At 37.1% G+C, this 24558-nt stretch overlaps 1 protein-coding gene across 2 annotated transcripts in view; it reads right to left on the bottom strand.

The window, feature by feature from the left end:
• The window catches only part of LOC145670524 (uncharacterized), a 341846-nt gene extending 327700 nt beyond the window's left edge, over positions 1-14146 (bottom strand). For both annotated transcript variants that reach the window (XR_014128329.1, XM_081739300.1), the window contains exon 1: positions 14024-14146. The gene's annotated coding sequence lies outside the window, so the exon portion shown is untranslated. The remainder of the gene's footprint in view (positions 1-14023) is intronic.
• Between the last annotated feature and the right edge of the window lie 10412 nt (positions 14147-24558).

The following is a 24558-nucleotide window of genomic DNA, read 5'->3' as shown; positions in this document are numbered from 1 at the left end:
AATGTGTTCATAGATGATATATATATCACTCATATCACAACGAACTGAACAAAACAACATGTTTTCGTAGTTAATGCAGCGGGTCTAATGCGTAGTTTTCGAAATAATCGATAAAAACGAACTTTTACGTCATTGAGTCGTTCATTGACAATAATACTTGAAAGCTCTTGTTTTGCTGGAAGAAATTCTTCTTTCTTTGTGCACTACATACATAGTAAAATGTATCATTAACTAGAAGATTGTGTTTTTGTTTTCGACACGGTAACATGCATACTCAGGGGCGTACCCACGCGGGGGGTCCGTCGGGTCCGGTTTTCTTCCCCCTTCCCAAAATTCATAACTCGACATACATTTGTACAGTTTCTCAATAAAACTATAATTGAATGGCAGAGAAATGATTGATGTAGAGTAAATGCCGTAGGAAGTCGTAAACCCGAACTAATTGGGATCACAGGTATTCGGATTTTCAAATTGTTCGGATTTTCGAAAATGACCAACAAAATGCCATTTAGGCTTAAATATGCTGTATGGTATTCTCTTGTATCGATATAGTGATTATACAGTGCATACAGTAATTACAATACCGTAAGTAATGGTACTTACATTTAATATTTCTGAAGAACCTGCTCGAACAATAAATTACATTGTTCTTGTAACTCACACTTAAAACTTAACTTGTGTAGTCCTAAGGGAAAATAAAAATAAAAATAAAAATATGGGGCCGCGGTGGCTCAGTGGTAAAGCGTTCACCTCTGGTGCTTGGAGTCCCGGGTTCGATCCCAGCCCCGCCAAGTGAACTTTGTGGTGGACAAACACCGTGTGCGTGGGTTTTCTCGGAGTTCTCCCGTTTCCTCCCACTTTCTTCATTGCACCATTTCATTCATCAGTCATCATCACTGTCTCCTTTAGCCTAACCGGCATAACCGTGGGACGTAAAACTTAAAGATTTCATTTCATTTCAAAAATAAAAATATGTATAACAAGCAATTAAATATGAATGAGCTTTTGTAGAAACACTGACTTCAACAACGCCAACGCTAGCGCTAAGACAAAATGTTTCTAGGGACCGCGTTTGGATTTTTGACGTTCGGATTATCGACGTCCTACTGTATTTAATTTTAGATTTCATTTGTACTCTTTCTTTTCATATAAAACGGTTTAGTTCTGCTTTCTTTTGACAATATAGATTGCAGTACTTGATAATTACTTATCGTCTTTTCGGGTGTACAATAACAACAGTTCAATCTTATATGGATGTATTGTCTTTAATATTGGACCTTCTCAAATTTTGGACTTCTACCAGCAAAGATTTCTGGATGCGCAACTGCGCATACTCCTTTACGCATGTTATTAGTTGTACATAAATAATGTACTCCAGTACAGCATAAAGACTATCAAAGCGTCAAATTGACAACGATTGACATAATTACCTTTTAGTTTTTCTCGCAAACGCATGATGATTTGTGTTCCCCCCGTATCATTTTGATCAGCCTAATAAGACCTATCTATTGATATATGCGCCATCTTTGAATAAACTTTTCCCCTTAAACAGAAATGGTCTTGTATAATTTGAATAACTTTAGAAAAAAAAAAACAGCGTATGTGTAGGTCAAGGGCATTTCCATACGGGGCACTTCACACTCTTTCCAAGGACTATCTGTTTGCGAAATACTTCTTCCTTTTCTGTGGTAGTTTTCAGGTAAACATGAAAAAGTTGCGCTAAGCCATTCTTAATGAAGGCATGCTACGATAACAAATGAGGAAAGCATAAATGGCTATTTCATCATATACACAATATACTCTGGGTTTCAATAACAGTCTTTTGAAGTAGCTAAGTAATAAATTTGCTCAGAAGACCCAACTAGGATTGCCAATTCTAGAAAGTTGAAAAAAAAAAAAAAAAAGAACCTTCCTAAATTTCCTATGATATAGGTCTAAGTGTGAAGTATCTCTGTTCAGACCCATCCAAGGGAAGGAAATGTACTATCGTGAACAAAAATGCATTAGTACCTGTATTCTGCATATCCTTAGTACATTTAGTAATACACCGTAAGTTTAATAAATACATTGTGCTATAATTGAGAAACTGAAATCCGCATTGATTATTTTATTGTATTTACCAGTAACTGCCACTTCTTTAAAATTATCGAAAGAGATGTATAGAATTATATTAATCTTTACGTGACAATTTTGGATTTGGAAAATGAAATTTATTCTTTAAACTTATACTTTAACTACAGCAAATTGCTTTAAGAAGTTCTTTTTCACTCTCAATAAATTTTAACAAAATAGACACTGACCAAAGCTTAAATCCACTTTAATTTAAATTATAATTTGTAACTGTTTCGGATATCTAGCATATCCTTCTTCAGACACTATCTAAAATCAGTGTCTATTTTGTTAAAATAATCAATCCAAAGCCATGAATAGTCTTACTATCTCAATAAATGTATAAAATTCCTTACAAGTAAATTTCAAATTTTTCCTGATGCAGTCACATCTCTTTAAAATGATCTAAATACATGAGCAAAATATATTAAATGGTTGATAGATGGTGAAAGATGATAGTTTTGTATTTACAGAATGAAAGTTACTGTTTAAATCTATATTTCGAACTAGATGAAATTGTTGGAACTAGATACAGATTGCTTGGAACTAGAAGAAACTGGTCATATAAGGGCTGGTAAGAAGTTTGTACCGGTCACCGGATTTAATCAAAATAATAGAAATATTTCCGGCCACGCCGGTCAGAAACCGGCCAGTCGGCAACCCTAGACCCAACGCCACAGAATCGAACAGACCTATTAATACAGCATTCTTAATGGAGTGTTGGTTCTTTGAGTGATCAGTCGCAGTCAAGCAAACACTTTGTGTCCTTATTTTTAATAAATACTTGTTAAAATAAATAAATTAAAAGATAGGAAAGAAAAGACTCTTTTCTGTAATCGACTATTTCGAAAAGAACTCAGTAATAATAAACATTTTTTTGAGATGAGCTCAATTCTACTGAGTTATACGATAACTAACTAAGCACCAAAATTAGAAAATCCAGTTGAATGAGATGACTAGTTTCTAATTCGGATTAGAACATTGTGCATAAAACGAAATAAACGAAAAACTCAACATCTCTTCGTAAAAGTGGTAATTTAACTTTAGCTGATGGAACTTTATACAGGGTGTCTGAAAACAACACGAACAACGTTTGGGAGAAGATTCCTGACACTAAGATAAGACAAAAAAGTATAAACCAACCTGGGTGCACAAATGCTTCCTTTCGGAGCTATAGAATGCCAAAAACATGAAAAATTTACTTTAAAGGTCCAAACCTATGGAACCTACCGTAGTCGGGTCAAGACTTCACTTAGGAACTAATATGTGCACTGTTCAAAAATCCATTCTCAGAGTCCTAAGGTACTCACGCAATAATTTTTATAGATGCACTTTGGCTACGGAAATATAATTTGAAGTACTCACCAACTACCTCTATAAAAATTGTTGCGGAAGTACCGCAGGATTCTGAAACATGGATATTCGGATAGAGCACATACTAATTACTCAGTGAAATCTTGAGTCGACTGCGGTAGGTCCCATAGGTTTGGAGCTATGGGTCTTTAAAGTTCATTTTTTCATATTTTCGGCAGCTTATAAATCCGGAAAGAAGTATTTGTGCACCCAGGTTGGTCTATACTTTTTGTCTTATCTTGTTGTCAGGAATCACCTCGCAAATGTTGTCAGTGCTCTTTTGAAACACCCTGTATATTATATCATCTTCATCACAATCATTCTGCAATTGTTGGTAGTCATTTGTCGCAAATGGAGAAGCTACCGTGCTCCACGGTCTTCAGCTAATCCCTTCGTCTTCAAGTAGGAATCTATTGTTTTAATGTTGTCCATCAACTAAATCTCTTTCACCCCTCCCTATTTTCACTCCCACCATACCTTCTAGTCAATATCCCAACTACTTTTCTTCCTCTTTTAAATGATATTTAAAATTGTCTTTTCTCCTCTATCGTTTCTAAGGTTTGATGTTTAGTTTTCCGTTAGACTTAGCTAATTCTCTTCATTCTTCTCCAGCGCTTATCTCTGGTGCGTAGAGTCTCTGGATCGATCCCCAACCACGGAAGTTTGTGGTGGACAACATTGTGTCCGTGGGTTTTTTCAGGATACTTCCGTTTCCTCCCACTTTCTCATTCCACCAATTCTTCCGTCATTTGCTTCCTTTAATCATTGTGTCCCTTAGACTAAAGGCCATAATCGTGGGACGTTAAACTGAAAGATTTCATTTTTTCATTGCAAAATGTGTTCTACTGGAAGACCTTTGTCTCGTCATGAAAATTCTGTCCCGCCTCGTAAGCAGGGAGCCTCAGTAGCTTAGTGGTAGAGCGTAGTGCATGGGGGGATCACTGTTTCACGCCCAGTGGGCTTTGTGGTAGGCACTAGGGATGGCCACATTTTCCGGAAAAACGGAAAACATTTTTTCCGGAAACCGGAAAATTGAAAACAGAAAACGGAAAATTTTCCGGAAAATCAGAAGACGGAAAATTTTCCGGAAAAACTGAAAATGTGATTTCCGGTAACCGGAAAACTCTTTTCCCGGAAATGGCCATTCCACCGTGTGCATGAGTTTTCTCGGATTCTTCAGTTTCCTCCCACTTTTTCATTCCACCATTTAATTCATTTTCATTATTACTGTCTTCTTTATCCTACACGGCATAACTATGGGACGTAAAACTGAAAGATTTCATTTTATTTTTCAATTTCTGGGCAACATTCCTGTTTTGAGAGCAAGTACATAATTCGGATTTGCTATTAAACTCAAGGATCACGTCTCATTCGGTTGGTTATTTAGGTTGCATTTTAGCGCCCTTTTTCAACACCGAGAGCATGTGAGACATAGAACGACAATGTAACATCGAAACAATATGAGCTCAGACCGGAAATCAAACCCGGGTCTCCCACGCCGAAGACGCGTGCTCAATGTCTTGTTTATATTGGTCCTATAGAAGAATAATAAAGACCAAGGAAACAAGTTCACTTACTAAGATGAAAGTTATCCTGTGTTGTTGACTTTATTTTTTTTCTCTCCGTCTAACAAGGCGAAAGAACAGTTACAGTGGTGAAAATGTAGGTAATATCATTTACCTAACGCGCCTCTAACAAATGGGAACGTTTAGGAAAAACAGAGTCCAACAGTTGGCTGCCAAACATCCACAAAATGGAGAGAGTGTCTGTCCTAGTTATTACACTAACCATCATATCAGTAATAGTAATAATTATGGTGTCTGATTGGGGCAATTGGCTGAGGGGAAAGGGAGCAGCTTCTCCAGGTGCCCTCAACCAACGATGACGGATTGACTGACTCTACAACAATGATCATTGGATGAATGACTGTGACGTTCAATGATGTTTCGCATAGCGTCTGTCAAAAGTGCTAGCTGCCATCCTACACTTCTTTTGAAATGTAAAGTTTTAGCTAACGCTATTATTTATTGAAGTGAGTAATTAATCTAATGAAAAGCTAGTATAGCATTATAAGAGAACAAGAGCGTTAGTACAGGATTGCCAACTGAACTCAAATGAAACGTCTCTTTCAATACCGTGTTTCCCTGAAAATAAGACTTATATTACATTTTGGCCAAAAGACATAAAAGAGTTCTATTTTTCAGGAGATGAATTTAGTTGTTTAATTTAGCTTAACTGCAGAAAACTCAACTTGGAATGCGCATTTAATCTGCAAAATGCGGTAAAATAAGCAGAAATGCGGTACATCTAGTAGCGCCATCCCGTGAAAAATCAGCGCCCGGGGCGAGAGTATGCGACGTCGCCCGCGTTCAAATGAGAAGAAGATCGACAGACCAACCGAGACGCGCCACCATGCTTGGTGCGAAGAGTAAGAAAATTTTCAAAAATAAAAATTGTTTTCCTCGATTTTGAACATTTTTTATTACTTTTTTCTTTCCATTTTATTTATGTGTGCACATGCATTCGAACCACTTCCTAAAGCAGAAAGAGAATTTACGTGCATACTACTTTGAACTGATATGTTGACAAGACTAGCTTTCCTCTCTCTTTTTTCTTTTTTCTTTTTTCCTCCCGAATTTTATGCCCCTTATTTCGGCGCCCGGGGCTTTTGCCTCGCTAGCCCCTCTCCCACCACTAGTGATGAGCAAATGCAAGACCAAGACCAAGACCCGGGTGGTCTTGGTCTTGGTCTTGGTCTTGCACATGCGGTCTTGGTCTTGGTCTTGCACTGGAACCCTCGGTCTTGGTCTTGGTCTTGGTCTTGCATATCTAGTCTTGGTCTTGGTCTTGGTCTTGCACACCCAGTCTTGGTCTTGCTTGCAAGAGTCTTGCAAGTTTTGCTTTTAAGAAATCTATGATTTTCATAAGCAAATTTTACTCTGGATATAAGAGATAATAAATCCTACATTGCGTCAATAGTGAGGGAAATACAATGTATGTTTCTAAATGTAATATATTTTACCTTCGTGTAAGTGTGATGATATTGTACAACATACGCGATGACCTTTACTTTTTTTTTTTTTTCAACGGGTGATCACGCTTCACTACTTATAAGATAAATCACAACATTTCGTAATATTTTTATATGTTTTAACAGATCCAATACTCCACTGGTTCCCAAACTTGGGAGGGTACCCCTGTCAGTGAGACGAATGAAACAAAACCAAGACGGCACAAATACCATAATTGCAAGATTATTTTTACACTCTAAAGGCATCAGATTTTTTTTTCTTTCCAACCACGATTAGCTAAACAAGGACATTACGCAAAAACGATGAAACAATTAGACTTTCGAACTGTGGCATGGAGAAAAAAGGAGAGAATCGGCTGGGTTGAACGAAAAACGAATGCGAAGGTTTTAGAAATATTAGCAGTAGGGGAGAAATTGGCTGAGGAGGAACTGTATAATGAGGGACGTGCTAGAGGGAGGGGGCGAAGGAGATTGTACTTGAAGAAATATATTAAAACAGAAAATTGCTACGTTAAGACGAAGAGACTAACTGAGGACCACAGTCATCGAAGCTTCTCAGCTGCAGCAAGTGACCTGCCAATAATGGCAGAATAGCTATTATTATGTCGATGATGATATGTTTTGCAATATTGACCAAAAAAGAGAGAAAAAATAAAATAATAATAATTAAACCTCTTAATATTTTAGAATATGAAATGAAATGAAATCTTTGAGTTTTATGTCCCACGATTATCCCGGCTAGGCTAAAGGAGACAGTGATGATGAAAAATGAATGAAAATGGTGGAAAGAAGAAAGTGGGAGAAAACTGGAGAACCCCGAGGAAACCCACGCACACGATGTTTGTCCACCACAAAGTTCACTTGGCGAGGGCTGGGATCGAATGCGGGACCCCAAACACCAGAGCTGAACGCTCTACTACTGAGCCACTGCGGCCCCAATATTTTAGAATAATTTGAGTGAAAGCTGAAAACGACTCAACTGTCTATGTCTTTTGTGTAATTCAATTTATATAAATACCTTTGACCTACATTAGAAATACATAATAACGGCATTAAACTTCAAGTTATTTGAAATAAGTACGAAATCACTCTTAGTTGTGAATATAGATTATTTATTGTTGTACAGTATAATGTTATATCGTTGAATCCTAGATATGCCGTATACCTAAGGGGGCTATAAGTTATATTAATAAACAATTATTTAACGTATAAGCATTCACCTATGAAATCAAACTTGCGGTCACATGCGCTAAGTTTTTGTCAATGTCATGAAAATGTTATTTCAATATTAATTTTATAAGTACACATTAAAAATTTCCAATGGATGCTTGAACCTCAGAGCCAAGGCCATACCTATGTAGTCGGCACCTATGGTGTACGGAATTGCCGATATTCAATACCACATTTCTCTTCAGTTTTGGAAGAAGAACACCACTAGTATGTTTTAAAATGAAATGAAATATCTACTTTAACGTCTCACGATTATTACACTGAGGCTAAGGGAAACAGTGATGATGAGAAATGGTGGAATGAAGAAAGTACGAGGAAACGGGAAAACCAACGCACAGGGTGTTTGTTCACCAAAGAAGCTCACATAGCACAAGCTGCGATCGAACCAGGGCCCCATGTGCCAGAGGTGAACGCTCTGCCACTGAGCTACCGTGTCCATAACATGCTCTAGTTTATTTTTGCTTATCCACTTCTTATGGACACAACTATTCGTACGATTTCCCAAAATCCAATCATGGGCCGTCGTGAATGATCAAATGATGACCAAAGTAAATCAGACACGGAAGTTATAGCTTGTAACAATTCATAGAATTATGCTGTCGGTCGTCTCGTGAACAACCGATTCAAAAAACGACATATTGTAGCTATATGTTACAGGAGCAGATCTACTCACATGGAATGCACAAACTACTGGGAACTTATTCACTCTGGCGGTATTTTTTACTGGAGCCAAGAAGTTCACGTGAAAGATGTAATGATTTCCCCCCTTCCTTTTTACATTCTATAAAAAATCAAGTAGTACCATACTTGTGCAAGACTCTTGCGCAAGAGTCTTGGTCTTGGTCTTGGTCTTGCAGGTATGGTCTTGGTCTTGGTCTTGGTCTTGCACCCCTTGGTCTTGGTCTTGGTCTTGCATCGGGATTCCTGGTCTTGGTCTTGGTCTTGGTCTTGGTCTTGGTCTTGCATGCAAGACTCTTGCAAAAACTGCAAGACCAAGACTCTTGCGCTCATCACTACCCACCACCACAAGCCACGTCACTGACATCTAGCTACACTGTTCCTGTCGACATGGGAACGTAACCATTACTAATGTGATCTTCAATTGTTGCGAGATACACGCAAAATAAATTTTGCTCAGAGGTTTATCGGGATAATAATATAACGATAAGTCTTCTCTCTGGTTCTTAAACATTAAATGTTGAGCCATTAAAACACCAATTTACCTTTTTGTAGCACACACGGTTTAATAAATATGATGCAGAAGCGTACAATTACTTTATACACAAATCTTCTAAGATGTCTCCTTTACTAACTCTCAATAATTCTATTTATTTTCGGTTGTCCTGACGACTACACCGAGATCAGATTATATATATAAAAACATTTGAATAATCTTTTTTAAATATTAATACTATAAGTATATTATTTCTCTTTCTTTCTCTTCTTCTATTAGTAGAATCTGCCTAGTATATATTTGAAATACATTGTAGCCCAAAATTACAAGTAAAATAATAATGGTTACAAGTAAAAATGTACAATAATGATTACAAGTAAAAATATAGAACATACCGTTGTAATAACAATATTAATTTACTTAAATATGTAACCAACACTAACCTACAGGTTAAAAACAAATCTTCTGGTAACTGTACATAGAAATAGTTAACTTGATAGTCACATGTCGTGTAGTTCCTGATGTTTTTATCTCGCGGACAGATGGACAGAAACAGTAGCGGCGCTAAGCTCGTAATAGTAGGGAGACAAGAGGGAAGACAAGAACAACTTTGGGGAGGCGAGGCAACCACACTTCTTTTCCTTTGAATATTCTTACCTGTTGTACATCATATTATTATTATTATTATTATTATTATTATTATTATTATTATTATTATTATTATTATTATTATTATTATTATTATTATTATTATTATTATTATTTATTCACTCGTCGTACACAGAAAAATGGGAGCGAGGGGGACGAGAAAAATATTGGGGTGGTGGTTGACCCTCCTCGTCCCCTGGAGCGCCGCCACTAGACAGACTAAATAATACATAAATGGGTTTTCGGGAACTTCTTAAAAATGTGCTCAAAGAAGAATTTTTTTTCTTCTTAAACATGACTCCTATAAAAGACTATTCTAATTCGCATGCTGGACGAAAATATATTAAACAGCTCTGAGCGCCCATGGTACGCAAGACAGTAGTAATTTAAGTTTCTGAAGGTTGTCTATCGAAAGTAGCGGCCATCTTCTCCGTGACTGTCATGTCGAAAGAGAGAAAGAACGTGGCTTATGTGATTATCGTGTCGTTAAGGTAAATAAAGAAAATAAATACATTTTTATTGCTAGTAACATTTATTTTCTTTGTGCTGTTCGTTCTAAAGTTATTTCACGCCTCGTAGTAATGTGAACAACGGCACAATGAACGACCTTTTAACAGCTCCAATGTAAACACACAACTACACACTTTAAATACATTGAAAATCTTCGCACGCGTTTTTTAAGACACGTTCGGGTTTGTTCCGCCTTTATTATTTTTTTAAAAGTACTTTTTTTCTTCCCTCTTTCTATATTCAGCCACACAATCATCAGAAGAACACGGAGAGGAAAAAAAAAACAACTTCTCGCATTGTCGTCGGACAAGTTCTTCCGTTTTTTATTTGAAGAAAAAGCCTCCTTTTCTTTTCACTCTCGTTTTTTAAAGCACCATACGTTCTCTATACTCACACACGCTTTGCTCTACATGGCGCGTGAGGTCTTCATTCATTTATGGCTTCTGAAAAAACTTCCCAGTTTTTTTTCTTTTATTTGATCTCTTTCCATTATAGTGGTGTGTTTAGCTTTTATTTTTATTTTTTATTTTTTTTTATCAGACGGCTCATGTTCGATTCTTATAGCATCAAAGGATTAATTTTTCATTTTATTGCTCTTACGTGATAATTCTCAGTTTCAGCAAATTATATGCAATACCCATTTGAAATAACATCTTACTTTGCAAATACAGCAGAAGAGCTTCTTCCTGGCTAAGCAGGTTGGGAGTAATCCGCTGTGTTTTAGACACTGCTTGCATTTCGCCTCACAACGTGCTGTGTATATACATACAATGGAGGTTACACGAGAAGTACAGTACACTGTAAAAAAAATAAGGTGTTGAAATAACATAAAATGACTACCACTTTAGCGTGTTACTTGTGTGTTAATTCAGCACCAAGCACATCACCTTCTAGGCATATGAGAAATAACTCGTTACTACCTGGGAGAATTTGCATTGGTATTTATCGTTTAATATGAGCAAAGCTTTGCGAAATATATTTAGCACTTGTGGCAAGTAACGAATAATGTTCTATGTTTCCTGTTATCGATCACAATAATATTGTTGTAAACCTGTGAATCGTCTGACAACAGTTCTTCCATCTTCTGTTCATGCGTGCTAAGACACACGAATAACAAATAAAGAAAACAGATGGAAGCACAGCTATCTGTGTAACTATTGTTAGAAGATTCACAGGTTTACCGCAATATTATTGTGGCCGATTACAGAAAACATAGAATGTTATTAGTCACTTACCATAAATGCGAAATGTACTTCGCAAAGCTTTACTCATGCCAAAGAGTAAAAAACGATTCAAATATTCACAGCCAATAACAAGATATTTTTGTTATGCTCTGAAGGCGATGTCTTCGTGTCGAATTGACACACAAGTAACACGCTAAAGTGGTAGTCATTTTGTGTTTTTTCAACATCTCATTTTTTGCTGTGTATGGAGCAATAAAGTTTTGCTTTCGCTTGAATCATACAGCTTCTGAAACAGTCTACAGCACACTGTCATCTTGCTACTTTCGTAATGAGGAACTTAAGGAGAATCTACTGCATTCAGTGGCGGATCCAGGAGGGGGCAATCGCCCCCCTCCCCAGAAGAGGAAACTTTTATTTTATATACAAATAAAACCCATCCCAGCGTTTGGGTCTTTTAAAAGTAGTTCTAAGTAGCAGTATTAGAACCCACCACCCCCTCCCAGAAGTCCGTCCTGGATCCGCCCCTGACTGCATTCTCACTTTGACCATAAGAGATGGCGTCGTTCTCGTGCAGCATCAACATCATCTTTTATGTTTTCAAATTCTTTTTTGTTGATTTTCTCGAAAAGTACGCATGAGTTTTTCCCATGCCACTTTGTTCAGATTAACGAGATGTATTGATTGAAACATGCGTTTTTGAACACTTTTCCCTCGTAAATTATGGAGAAATTATCATAGTATATCACACCGTATATACAAGTTATTGAGAAAATACAACAAATCATAAATAAACACTTGCATTGTTTGTTGAATGATACATGTTGTTGTTATACTAGAACCCGGTCAAGTATGTTTGTGGTGGACAACATCGTGTCCATGGGGTTTCTCCGGGTACTTCCGTTTCCTCCCACATTCTCATTCCACTAATTCTCCTAGCCTAAAGGGCATAATTGTGGTAAGTTAAGCACTGAAAGGTTTCCTTTCATTTCATCTTAACATGTCGTACTTCTTTATTATGTTTTGATGTAAAACTTACTTATTTAGAGCTCCTTCGTGGCTAAGTGCTTAGCGTAGGTGCCTTTGGCGTGGTAGATCTGGGTTCCATTCCCGGCAGGAGCTTATGTGGTTTCGGATTCCACGGTAATCAGTAGGTCCTGTCTCATATAACCTCACTGCTGAAAAGGACGTTAAAATCAATTCATATTATTTATTTATTTATTTATGAACATAATTCCACATACAGCTGAACGTCAGTTTACACTTGAATATCTAACAAATCTAAGACACAATAAAGAAGAAGAAGAAATAATAATAATAATAATAATAATAATAATAATAATAATAATAATAATAATAATAATAATAATAATAATAATAATAATATTTAAGTAATAACAAGAAAGGTTGAAAATAGCTGACTAGAATTTATCCACTAAAATGACGTCATAGTACAGAGTTATATGCCGTTTCAGCATTAAATAAATCTACGGGTGTATGTGACATTTCATTGTATAGTTTAGGAAGCCTGTAGAACAGAAAACGTTGAACTATTGAAAGTCTATTTGGTACTATAAGAAAAAAGATGTGTGTTATACGTATTTGCCTAAATGGAATTCGGAAATACAATTCTGAGAGTAACGTTTCGGTCCTGAGTTGGCCATGTGTGAGTTTATACAGATATTAGAGATCACTGATTTTTTGACGAGTGTCAGGTAGGTGAGTATTTATTGTTCTTAACAGTTTTGTTTGTTTTGAAAGGTTGAAAGGTACTATTGCCAAGAAGAAATTTAGAAGTGAGTTATTTCATATCCAGGGCCGGATTTAAGGGCGGTTACACCGGAGCACATGCAACCCCCGTTTGTTCTAATACGATACTATCTAAAATGAGAAGCTAGCAGTGAAAATAGCAAAGTTTCAGAAACTTTCTGTTGGCATGTATCCGTTTGCAACATAAAAGAAAGGAGAGGTTTTTTTTCTTTGCAAAAGCAATATTTGAAGTCGATTTTCTGAAGGTAGAAAGAAAACGATTGATTAGCAAAGTAATATTCCTCATTCCAGGGGCGGATCCAGGACCGACTTCTGGGTGGGCGGTGGGTTGTCATACCGCTATTTTTAAGGGCTCCAAACTTTGGGATAGGTTTTATTTATAATATAAGATAAGAAAGATTCCTCTTCTGGGGGGGGGGCGATCGGGGCGATCCGCCCCTGTCTCATTCACACCACATATGCCTAAAGGTATTTAAAAATTCAAATTTAATTCAAAGGTACTGGTAATTATTGGTGCAACCCCGGCAGAAAATCCTGGATACGGCCCTGATCATATCTCCAGTCTGCATTCACGGTCAGGAAGCGATCTACTTTTCCCTCGCCTTCAAGCGACTTTTCCGAATCTGCCAGTGATTATAACAACTCTTCTGTCTGTGTATTTACTTCATAAATTACTACAATCATTTATAAGATTTAAAAAAAAAAATAATATTATCACCTAGGTATTCTCTAATTAACGTTTTCAGATATAAATGGGAAAATGTGTACGATTGTCGCAATTTAAAACCTTTAAAATAGTTTGCGATCTGCAGCGCGAAATTTGATTTCGAGTTGAGCCGGCTACTTGATCAACGAAACGCGTGACTTGTCAAGCTGTCAGCCGAATGGTTTCAAACGAAGGCAAGTGTTCACAGCATCAGCTGTTGTGCCACTGAAAAAGAAGGAAAACAAGAGCATATATTTTAAACAAAAAATCAAAAAGAGAATAAAGAACGAATCGGAGTTCGAACCACTTACCTTTCCAGTCGTTGTTTACGTCTTGATGGTTGTCGTCGGCCACAAACGATGATATAATTTTTTTTTAGGAACAAAATGAAAACTGGTCAACACCCTTTGGTTTATGAAGTTCATGGGGCGACTTTAGAAGTCCAGAGACATCTATGGGAGAAAAAATGTACTTCATCCCCCTGCGATTAAAAACCCTGCCAACTTGAGATACTACCAGCGTTGCCAGGCGACTAGTAATTTTTCGATTTAGTAGTAGTATGACATAAACACAGAAACCTCTTTAACCGATTGAAATGGAAGAAAGAAAAGAAAACAAATAATAATAATAATAATAATAATAATAATAATAATAATAATAATAATAATAATAATAATAATAATAATAATAATAATAATGAGTCTTGTTCTATGATTTCATAGTATTTCTGCTATGTATCATCATTATCATAATTGAGAATTACAATCATCAATCCAGTGCTTATTTCTGATATGTGTCATCATCATCATCATTGATAATTACAATCATTGTCAATCCAGTGTTTATTTCTCATATGTATCATCATCATTGACAATTACAATCGTTGTCAATCTAGTGTATATTTCTGATATGTGTCGTCATCATCATTGACAATTACAATCGTTATCAATTCAGTGCTTATTTCAGCTATGTGTCATCATCATTATCATTGACAATTACAATCGTTGTCAACCCAGTGTTTATTTCTCCTATGTGTCATCATCATCATTAACAATTACAGTCGTTATCAATCCAATGTTTATTTCAGCTACGTGACATCATCATCATCATTGACAATTACAATCGTTCTCAATGCAGTGTATATTTCTCCTATGTGTCATCATCATCATCACTGACAATTACAGTCATTGTCAACCCAGTGCTTATTTCTGCTATGTGTCATCATCGTCATCATTGACAATTACAATCGTTGTCAACCCAGTGTTTATTTCTCCTATGTGTCATCATCATCACCATCATTGACAATTACAATCGTTGTCAATCCAGTGCTTATTTCTGATATGTGTCATCATCATCATTGACACGTTGTCAATCCAGTGTTTATTTCTCCTATGTGCCATCATCATCATCATCATTTAAAATTACAATCGTTGTCAACCCAGTGCTTATTTCTCCTATGTGTCATCATCATCATGATTGACAATTGCAGTCGTTATCAATCCAGTGTTTATTTCTCCTATGTGTCATCACCATCATCATTGACAATTTCAATCGTTGTCAATCCAGTGTTTATTTCTGCTATGTGTCATCATCACCATCATTGACAATTACAATCGTTGTCAACCCAGTGTTTATTTCTCCTATGTGTCATCATCATCACCATCATTGACAATTACAATCGTTGTCAATCCAGTGCTTATTTCTGATATGTGTCATCATCATCATTGACACGTTGTCAATCCAGTGTTTATTTCTCCTATGTGTCATCATCATCATCATCATTTAAAATTACAATCGTTGTCAACCCAGTGCTTATTTCTCCTATGTGTCATCATCATCATGATTGACAATTGCAGTCGTTATCAATCCAGTGTTTATTTCTCCTATGTGTCATCACCATCATCATTGACAATTTCAATCGTTGTCAATCCAGTGTTTATTTCTGCTATGTGTCATCATCACCATCATTGACAATTACAATCGTTGTCAGTCAAGTGCTTTGTGAAGGTTTCTTGTACTTTTGTCTTGTGCAATAATTTTCCATGTATGCACCTGCACAGCGCTTCTTGATTTCTTAACGTTTCCTAGGACACTTCTTATCTATTGGTATCCAATCAAGGGTTGCTATGTCCACTGATTAATGCCTTTATTTCCATGATAATATCGTTCTTGTCATCTCATCCATATATTTTTTTCTCTCTTTGCCGATAGTTCCTAGCATTTATTTCTCCATTCTTTGTTATTTAGCTTGCTTTTTAGTGTCCACTCTTCGATCAATGTGTATCAAAGGAAAAAAGAAAAACACTTGGTGTATCAACCCTTCGTGGACTTGAGCCGCTCTAACGCCATCTGTTAGCAACTGTCTGAACTACGTCCACCTTAGCGACGAACACGTGGTGAGTGCGCTGTGTCTCAGGAGGTTTCTAGTCCTAGTGGCCGTTACATCTTTTATTCACATGAGTTCCCAATTTGCCTCACGACACTGGGTGGACGCTGAAAATTGAGTGCTCTTCGGGAATCGAACGTGGGACCACGTGGACATGAGTCCAACCCTCTAATGACTACACTACGGACGGTGTTCTTCTTGTATCAAAGCATTACAAGTTAATAAAACAATGACGAGATCACTTTACAGCGTATAAGTTACGGTAAGGGTAGTAGATCTGCATGTTTCCTAGAATATCTTCCATACTTCATACACTCGTTCCTATGAACACTCCATTCTCTCTCTAACATGTCTTTGCAACTTCAAAGTTTCCTTCTAAGTTTTTGGTTTGATCCTTCAAGTTTAGTGTTCTTTTCAGCACCAAGGCTATTTGAGAAGGAGATCTACAGTCTAAGAAGAAATACGAAACTGCGTAGTGCATTAAATTTTCAATGCTATCTCACCGGGAATCAAACCTAGGACTACATGAACCAAATACACTATCCACTAGACCAGTGGGAAGGGTTCATCAAGTTTCCTTGTATGAAGTTCTTTTCCATTGTTTTCGTCAGTTTTACTTCCCATATAATTGTATACCCTAGTTGAAATAATGAGGTTTTCCTACGATTGTATTATTTATCCAATTGCAGTAGCAGAGAAGTTACCTGAGAATTACTGCAAGAGACTTGTGTGAAAAGTTGTGGCCTTCGCCACCTCCAATCTTGGTTCGGGTTCGACTCCTCCTGAGAGACCATATGATCTGGATTCCCTTTATCTGATCGACTCGTTTCGAAGTTACAGTAGAGCGTCGATTATCCGAAGTAATTGGGGGACATGGGTGTTCGGAAAACTGGTTTGTTCGGATGATCGAACTGTACATGTTTATTTGCCAAAAAGAAGTACTGTACAGTAAATTTATTCATAAAAACAGGCATCTTTTTAAGTACAGTATTACAAAGTAACGTACAAAGGCAACTTTAGTAGAAATATAAATACTATTTCATATTCCTACTAAAGCCAGTACCAAACCGACAGAAGTGTGCTGATTGTTGAAACACAGCGACTGGCGGCCTGGCCGGTCAGCAGCGCCTTATGAAGGCCCCATTAGAAGCAATGTTCCGCCAGCGGTGGCTCAGTGCGGCGACTACTGTGGGAAACTTGGTTTGGGAGTGAGGGGGATGATGGACGGTAGGGTGGGAGAGTAACAGGTGCGAGCGAGTACACAGTTGACCGACGTTCAGATAATCGACGCTCTACTGTATTAAGGAAACAATACAGGACGTGTAGACGGATGTTTGTGGCCAACTGTAGGCATATCAATTAAAAACTAAAGTCTCTGGGACGAAGGATCAGTGGTCAGCACACCATGAATCACACCACTATTATTGCTGATTTTTTTTTACCGGACTAGGTTACCTTTTTTATTAAGGTTGTTTTACTATGCTTCCTCACCGGTCTAGGATTACTGTGGATGCCTTTTCTGTACGTGTCTTGGGTTCGAGTCCCGGTGGTAGGGCATTGAAATTTGAAGGAATTATGGCGTTTCGGACTCCGTTTTAAATAGTAGGTCCACGTCTCACATAGCCTCAGTGGTGAAAAGGGACACTATACTTCAAGAAAAGAACAAGCTAGCTGAACAACATTTCTTCTTCACAATGGACATTCATTCAAATAGTGGCCGACCTCGGAAGATGTCGCGAGGTCTGCTCTCCAACTCAATCGACTTCCAGCTCAGCGAGTGCAAGTTCATGCGAGTACGAGTCTTGTGAGGGGATTTCAAGTAAGAGCCCCTTGCGGCTCGTGAGCCAAAGCACTTTGCGAGTCAGAGATGGAATGTGAGAAAGTGAGTCGAGTGTGATGTGGGTCAGAGTGAGTCATGGTGGATGGTAGCCCTTGGCGTTGCTCACCACCACCACTACCATCATCATCATCATCATCATCATCATAAGTATTCTGCCCTTATTGGCAGGTCACTTGCCGCATCTGACAACCTTCCATGCTCCACGGTCCTCCGCTAACCTCTTCGTCTTCACGTACGATCTTTCTGCTTTATATCATCCATTAATCGTAGCCTCCTTCGCCCTTTCCCTCTCTTTCCTGTCACTATACTCTCTAGCACGTTCCTCATGGTATAGTTTCTTCTTAGTCAATGTCCCAATCAGCTCTCTCTTTCTCTTCTCAATAATATTTAAAAGTGTTCTTTTCTCCCCCACCGTTTGTAACACTCTGTCATTCGTTTTTCGCAAGAATCCAACTATTTCTCTCCATTCTTCTCCACACCCACATTTCAAATGCGTCCAGTCGTTTTTCGTCACTTTTGCGCAATGCCCATGTTTCTGACCCATGCAGTACAATACTCCACACGAATCATTTTTTGAACCCTTATCTCAACTCTTTATTCAAGGTTCGGCAGAAGAGTCTTTTCTTCCTCCTAAAGGTTTCTTTCAACATTCCTATCCTTGCTTTTATTTCACATTCACATTTCATACCATTACTAATAATACTACCCGGTATTGAGAACCTTCACTTGTTGTATTTTCTGTCTTCCCACTTTTATATTTGACACAGACTGCTTCGTTCTAATCATCATGACTTTTGTCTTTCTAACATTTATTTTCATCCCATATTCTTCACCAACCTTCCTCAAGTTTTCTTACATGCTATTGATTATGCAACAAGCGCCATGTCATTATATATATACACATTATATATATATAATACATTTCTTTACATTTCAAGATCTTATACATACACACATTATTCTTTCCATACAATATATGCATTATTCTCCTAGTAATTTTAGAAAATATTTTTTGTCCATTGATATTTAAATTCATAGTATTATTTTTCAAACTTCCAATACTTCCCCCTTTCGAAAGGCTTCTTTCGGCGGTACAAAAATTGACTATTATATTCATATGACCAACAACGTGCACATAATTAACGAAAATCTTTTGTTTCCTACCACTGGCAGAAGAAAGAAAAAAAAATCAACTACAAGGTGAATATTTTGAATAGGTAGTAGTGGCCACCCTGCATGGAACAGTCCGAGGGATGAAGAGCCAGGGGGTTGTTTTGATCTGCTGTAGTGGAGCAGCGCGCGCACAAGTGATGGCTCGCACGAGATAAAAAAAAAAAACGGATCGCAATTTTTTTCTTTCCTTCCACTCTTTCAATGTTTCGATGTCACGTCACGGGTATTGGAACAGTTATGTTTACGTTCCGGAACTGTTTCCTGGCAGTTCTTCACGTTAGAAGTGGTGGGCTAGGTCAGGGATTTCCGCATCCGCGTTCAGGCTTCGGAGAGAGCTTTCTTCGCCCGCCACGAATCAATGACGTGAACAACGCATCGACTTTCGCCAAGAAGTGTTACAAAAATTATTATTTTTTTGTTCTTCACCACCTGAAATAATTACTATTTTCTTTATTTACAGTATTTACGATAAATGCATTAATTAAAGGCTAATAATCATGCGTTATATATTATTGCATTTCATTAACCAGAGCGTATACCAGAGGTTCCCAATCTTTTACGATTGGTGCCACACTTTATAGAGCGCTCACGACATCATGACACACACACATTAAAAAAAAAAAAAAGATTATAATACAGAGCAGGCCCGCAACTAGAGGGGGACCAGGGGGCCTGGCCCCCGTAAACTTTTCATGGCCCCTCCAGACCTCAATACAAAATGCTATTATTAACACAAAAATCAGAATTTAGATATTTGTAAGAGAATTTTTAATGACTTGGCCCTTCTATTTTATTCATGGCTCCCCCAAACTTCTGTGTCTGGTTGTGGGCCTGATACAGAGTGGGCCAAAAGTCACGTAAGGGGTTATCACTGAATAGCTTTTTATTATTATTATTTATCATTAGCTTCCATTGATATTTCACAGACTCAGGGCCAAATCTTGAATCCTCCGAACTACGCGTTCGCAGGAGGCGCCAGGTGAAGAGGGTGTCAAACCGAAAAATGAATTGTGTGTTTGAAATGTGAATATTTAAGAGAGAAAATGTTATGATGAAAAATTTTCCAAATAGTTTCAAATAAATATTGTACAAACTGTGAGATACAGATAAAATACATCAAAAGGACAATAAAGTCGAATATTTGCGTGGTTGATTGTAAAACACTGACTTTAAAATTGAAATGAACTCGTACAGAAATTGGCACCAATGCCACGCTCACAAGTGATGCTAGTTTGAGGAAAATTTCCTGCGGCGCAGATAGATTTAGGAAATATATTTTAAAGAGAGAAAAAGGGAGATTTTTACGAATATGAGATAAAACGTAGGGAAATTTAGCTTTTCAATAGATATTATATAAAGCACTACGACAGTGTGACTAAAGACAGCGGCCAACAATCTCCCATCTCATTCTTTAAGAGTCTTCATCCTGGCGAAATTAAAATACCGCTAATTTTACAGTAATTATGTGATATCTTCAAATAGATAAAAGACAATTGAAATGTGGAACAAGAGCGCCCTAGACAATATTATTTTGCGTGAGGTACCGTTATCACAAGTCACCTAGTGGCTTTTCGTTTTCAGCTGTTTAGAAACGCGAAAATAAATGCTGATTTTCACTATGGCTCGAAATCGAAAACAGATAAGTGAGTCGTGATAACGGTTTCTCATGTAAAATAATATTGTCTAGGGCGCTCTTGTTCCACATTTCGATTATCTTTTATCTATTTGAAGATATCACATAATTACTGTAAAATTAGCGGTATTTTAATTTCGCAGGGATGAAGACTCTTAAGTCTGTGAAGTAGGGTCTATCAATGGGACTCCGAACGATAAATACACGCAAAAAAAAGCTATTCATAGTTATAACGCTTCGTGGCTTTTGGTCCATCCTGTATAAATTAAAATACTATAAGACTGTTTAAATTATAATCCTAATATAAAATACAATAATATGGGATAATAGGTTTCTATATAGCAGTGATAGTAGTCAAATAGAAGATAGTCAGAAGAGAAAGAAGGATTAAGAAAAAGAAACCATGTATCATGATCGAACAAGCAGACAAAGGAAAAGCAACAGTGGTAATGGAGGAAAGATGGTACAAAGAGAAAATTGAGAAACTGTGTGGTGAAACATATAAAGTAATAGAGGTAAGAATGTGAAAGAATGTAAGAAAGGCAATCATAGGGAATGGAAAGAAGAAAGGATTCAAGAAATTAATGAATAAGACAAGCAGAGTACCAAATTTGAAAAAGATATTCCAAAAAATACAAAAAGGAAATTAAACTGAGGCCAGTGATGGACTGTAACAATAATATATTTAAACCGTTAGAAGAAGAGAGAAAGATGATTACAAAAAAAGAAACAAGAGGGCAGCAAAGCAGACGAGTGAAAAACACAGAAAGAGGTTAGCAGTATGTTAAAGCAGAAGGTGGTGAAGATAAAAAAAAAGGGGCAAACTATAGGATAAGATACTCGCTGAAATCTAACGAACAATTGGGAACATAAAATGAAAGAGGAAAGAGAACAGAATCTTATAATGTCTTGTACATATGTAGATGATTGTCTGAGAATATAGAAAGGGACTAGGAGGCAATTTGAGAAATTTGTTAAAAGAATTGAGGATGAAGAAAAAAGTGGAAGTAGAAGAGAAGAATATGAAAATGACGATAGAGAGACAATATAGTACAGGAAAGAAATCTCGATGGTGATATAAGAGGGGTGACATAGATGTAGGGATCAAGAGAAACTTTATAAGGAACATGCAAAGAAGGATAGAAATGAAAGAGAGTGATGAGGAAGAAAGAAAGAGAACATGGAAATATTACCAACTACTAATAGGAAATGGGTGCAGAAGAGATGATTTGAGGGAAGGGAGAAAAGACAAGAAGAAAGAAGAAGATATTGATTACTCAGGTAATAATAGAGCTGACAAGAGGAGGAGTCAAAAATATAGAAAAAGAAGGGAAGAGTGTTTTATACTTAATAAGAGAGAAAGAAAAGAGAAAAGGAAAAGAGGCAAAGGCAGAAGAGGAAGGAGTAGTATATTGAATCAGTGTAAAGAGTGTAATATGAAATACATAGGAGAAACAGGAAAGAGACTGGAAGAAAGAATGAGAACATAAAGACGACATCAGATTAAGAAGATAAAACAATGCAATATATAAACACTTAAAGAAACGGTAGCTCAGTGGTAAGGCGCTTAGCTCTGGTTTCTGTGTGAGGTTCCCGGTTCGATTCCCAGCCACGTAAATTTGTGGCGGCGAACATCGTGTCCGTGAGTTTTCTTCCTTTCCTCCCGCATTCTCATTCTAGCAATGCTTGTCATTATTCGCTGCCTTAATCATCGTTTCCCTTAGCCTTAAGGGCATACTCGTGGGACGTTAACTGCAGTGTTTTATTTTTTCCAAACTCGGACAGTACAATGACGACTAAGCTTTTGCTGAAGGGTTATTGTTTCAATATCTCTATTCAGCGGTTGACAAATTTTAGTTCTAGGGAAAATACCTGTTCGTTTGTAAGCTGGAATTTGAAATGGGAATCGTAACATTTCAACTGCCTTACTGGGTAGATCGCCCTGTTTAATGAACACGTAACGTACGCGTGACCACCTTTCGTCGATTTGTTGAGAGTGTGATTTCCGCAGTAGATCTTAGCAATCTTAATATGAGTGTGAAATACTATGGTATGCAGACATTTGGTCCTTGTGTTATTAGCTACCAAACTTCGTGGTGGGGCTCAAGTAAGTCCAAACCCCAAATTCAATGGTGAATAACTTGAGGACCGAAGATATTCACAACATAATATTTTATATGCGTAGTAAGCTTATGAAAATTTACCAGCAGAAAAAAAATGTCAAAATTGGATGCGTTCCATTAATCGCTTTCAGTGAAATCTCTAGATTTCTCTGAGTTCAAACCCACCTTTAATGGCCAAAGCTTGGAAATATGTACAACTACGGGCGTCGTTAGCAGGAGGGCATGTCCATGGAAACAGGGACAAAAATTCATGAAAGAAATATAGTTATAATTTTTAGTCAAGTTGTTCTTTTGATAAAAATGTAGTTGTATGTAGCTGGCATCATTAAATGTTTTTCAGAGAATTACTAGTTTCTTATTTTTTCCGTAGGTTAATTTCATGCACATAGCTATGCCAGAACAAAAGAAAATGGACTGAAAAATCACAGATTCTGAATGTAGGGAAAAAATGTAACGTGAGTTACTATAGTATTTTCTTTTCTCCTAGGTTTGCTGTATCATATAAAATGACGATATTTGGTAATTATCTGTATAAATATGACAGCTTTTCTTTCTTTCTTTTCTTTTTTTCTTTTTTTTTTTTTAAGTGGAGCTTTTAAGTTTATTTGTGGTTAGTATTTTTCAAAATATACCTATACGTCATTACGTAACGTGAGTTACCATGGACATGCCCAGGAGAGTCAGAGGGACGCGTCTCCTCAGATTTTAGTCAATTTTATTTAAAGAAACTAAGACAAAAATGCCATACGTTTAGTAAACCTTTTTATATATAACTTTTGCCGAAAAGAGGATTTTGATTTTGATTTATCCGACCCCTCCCAGATTTAAAAAGCTAATGACGCCAGTGGTACATCATAATATTCCAACCTATACTCGAATGTGTACAAAGCTCGTCAACTTTTACCACCATACCAAGTTTGGTCAAGATCAGATTAATATTGTTGATAGCATACTTTATATAATAACCTTTCACAAAGTTAATCCTCAAATCAGAATCAAAGTTAATCACAAGGTCCACGTCACATATAACCTCGCTGCTGAAAGGGACGTTAAACTCAAAATCAACTAACTCAATAAAATAATTAATATGAAGGCATGAATAATTCAAGTATGTTTGTCACAGCATCCACAAACGAATATTCGTAGAACCGCGCCAGTACATGTCATTAAAAACACACGAACTACACAAAGAAAACCAGTGTGCATTAGAGCAAATCTCTTATTAGCAAAAGGCTCTGCACACGCACACTGGGCAAATAGCTCACAGCCTGAGTCTGAGCACGATTCCAAATTTAATTCAATCGCGATTGGGATTGACACAAGAGATGTAGCGGTTTACGTTGAATACAACAACACTTTATCAACAAAGTCGTCTTAGATTTTTCTTCAATCTAAAAAAAAGGTGGTTTCTCGTAATTAAGAGATGATTAAGCGGGGGGCGAATTTAGGACTTGAAAATCGGGTGGTACCCGCTAAAATCAGGTAGATAATATGCAACCCTAAAAGCAAATGACAGCTTGTCTATAGATTAGTGCGTAAAGGACTATAGTGGAAAGATTAGTGCGTAAAGGAACAAAAAACCGGAGTTTCCGCAGCTAGTCGACCTGTTTCTAGGTAAGCTTACTTTTTTGTATAGGCTATATTAATTTATTGTTAGGTAACGTGTATTGGGTATTTTAGTGAACGTAAAT

This window comes from Thermobia domestica, chromosome 14 (genome assembly GCF_964235325.1).
Source record: "Thermobia domestica chromosome 14, izTheDome1.hap1.1, whole genome shotgun sequence".
Classification (NCBI taxonomy): domain Eukaryota; kingdom Metazoa; phylum Arthropoda; class Insecta; order Zygentoma; family Lepismatidae; genus Thermobia; species Thermobia domestica.
Note: the sequence above shows the minus strand (reverse complement) of the source record. Positions and strands in the feature narration are given on the sequence as shown.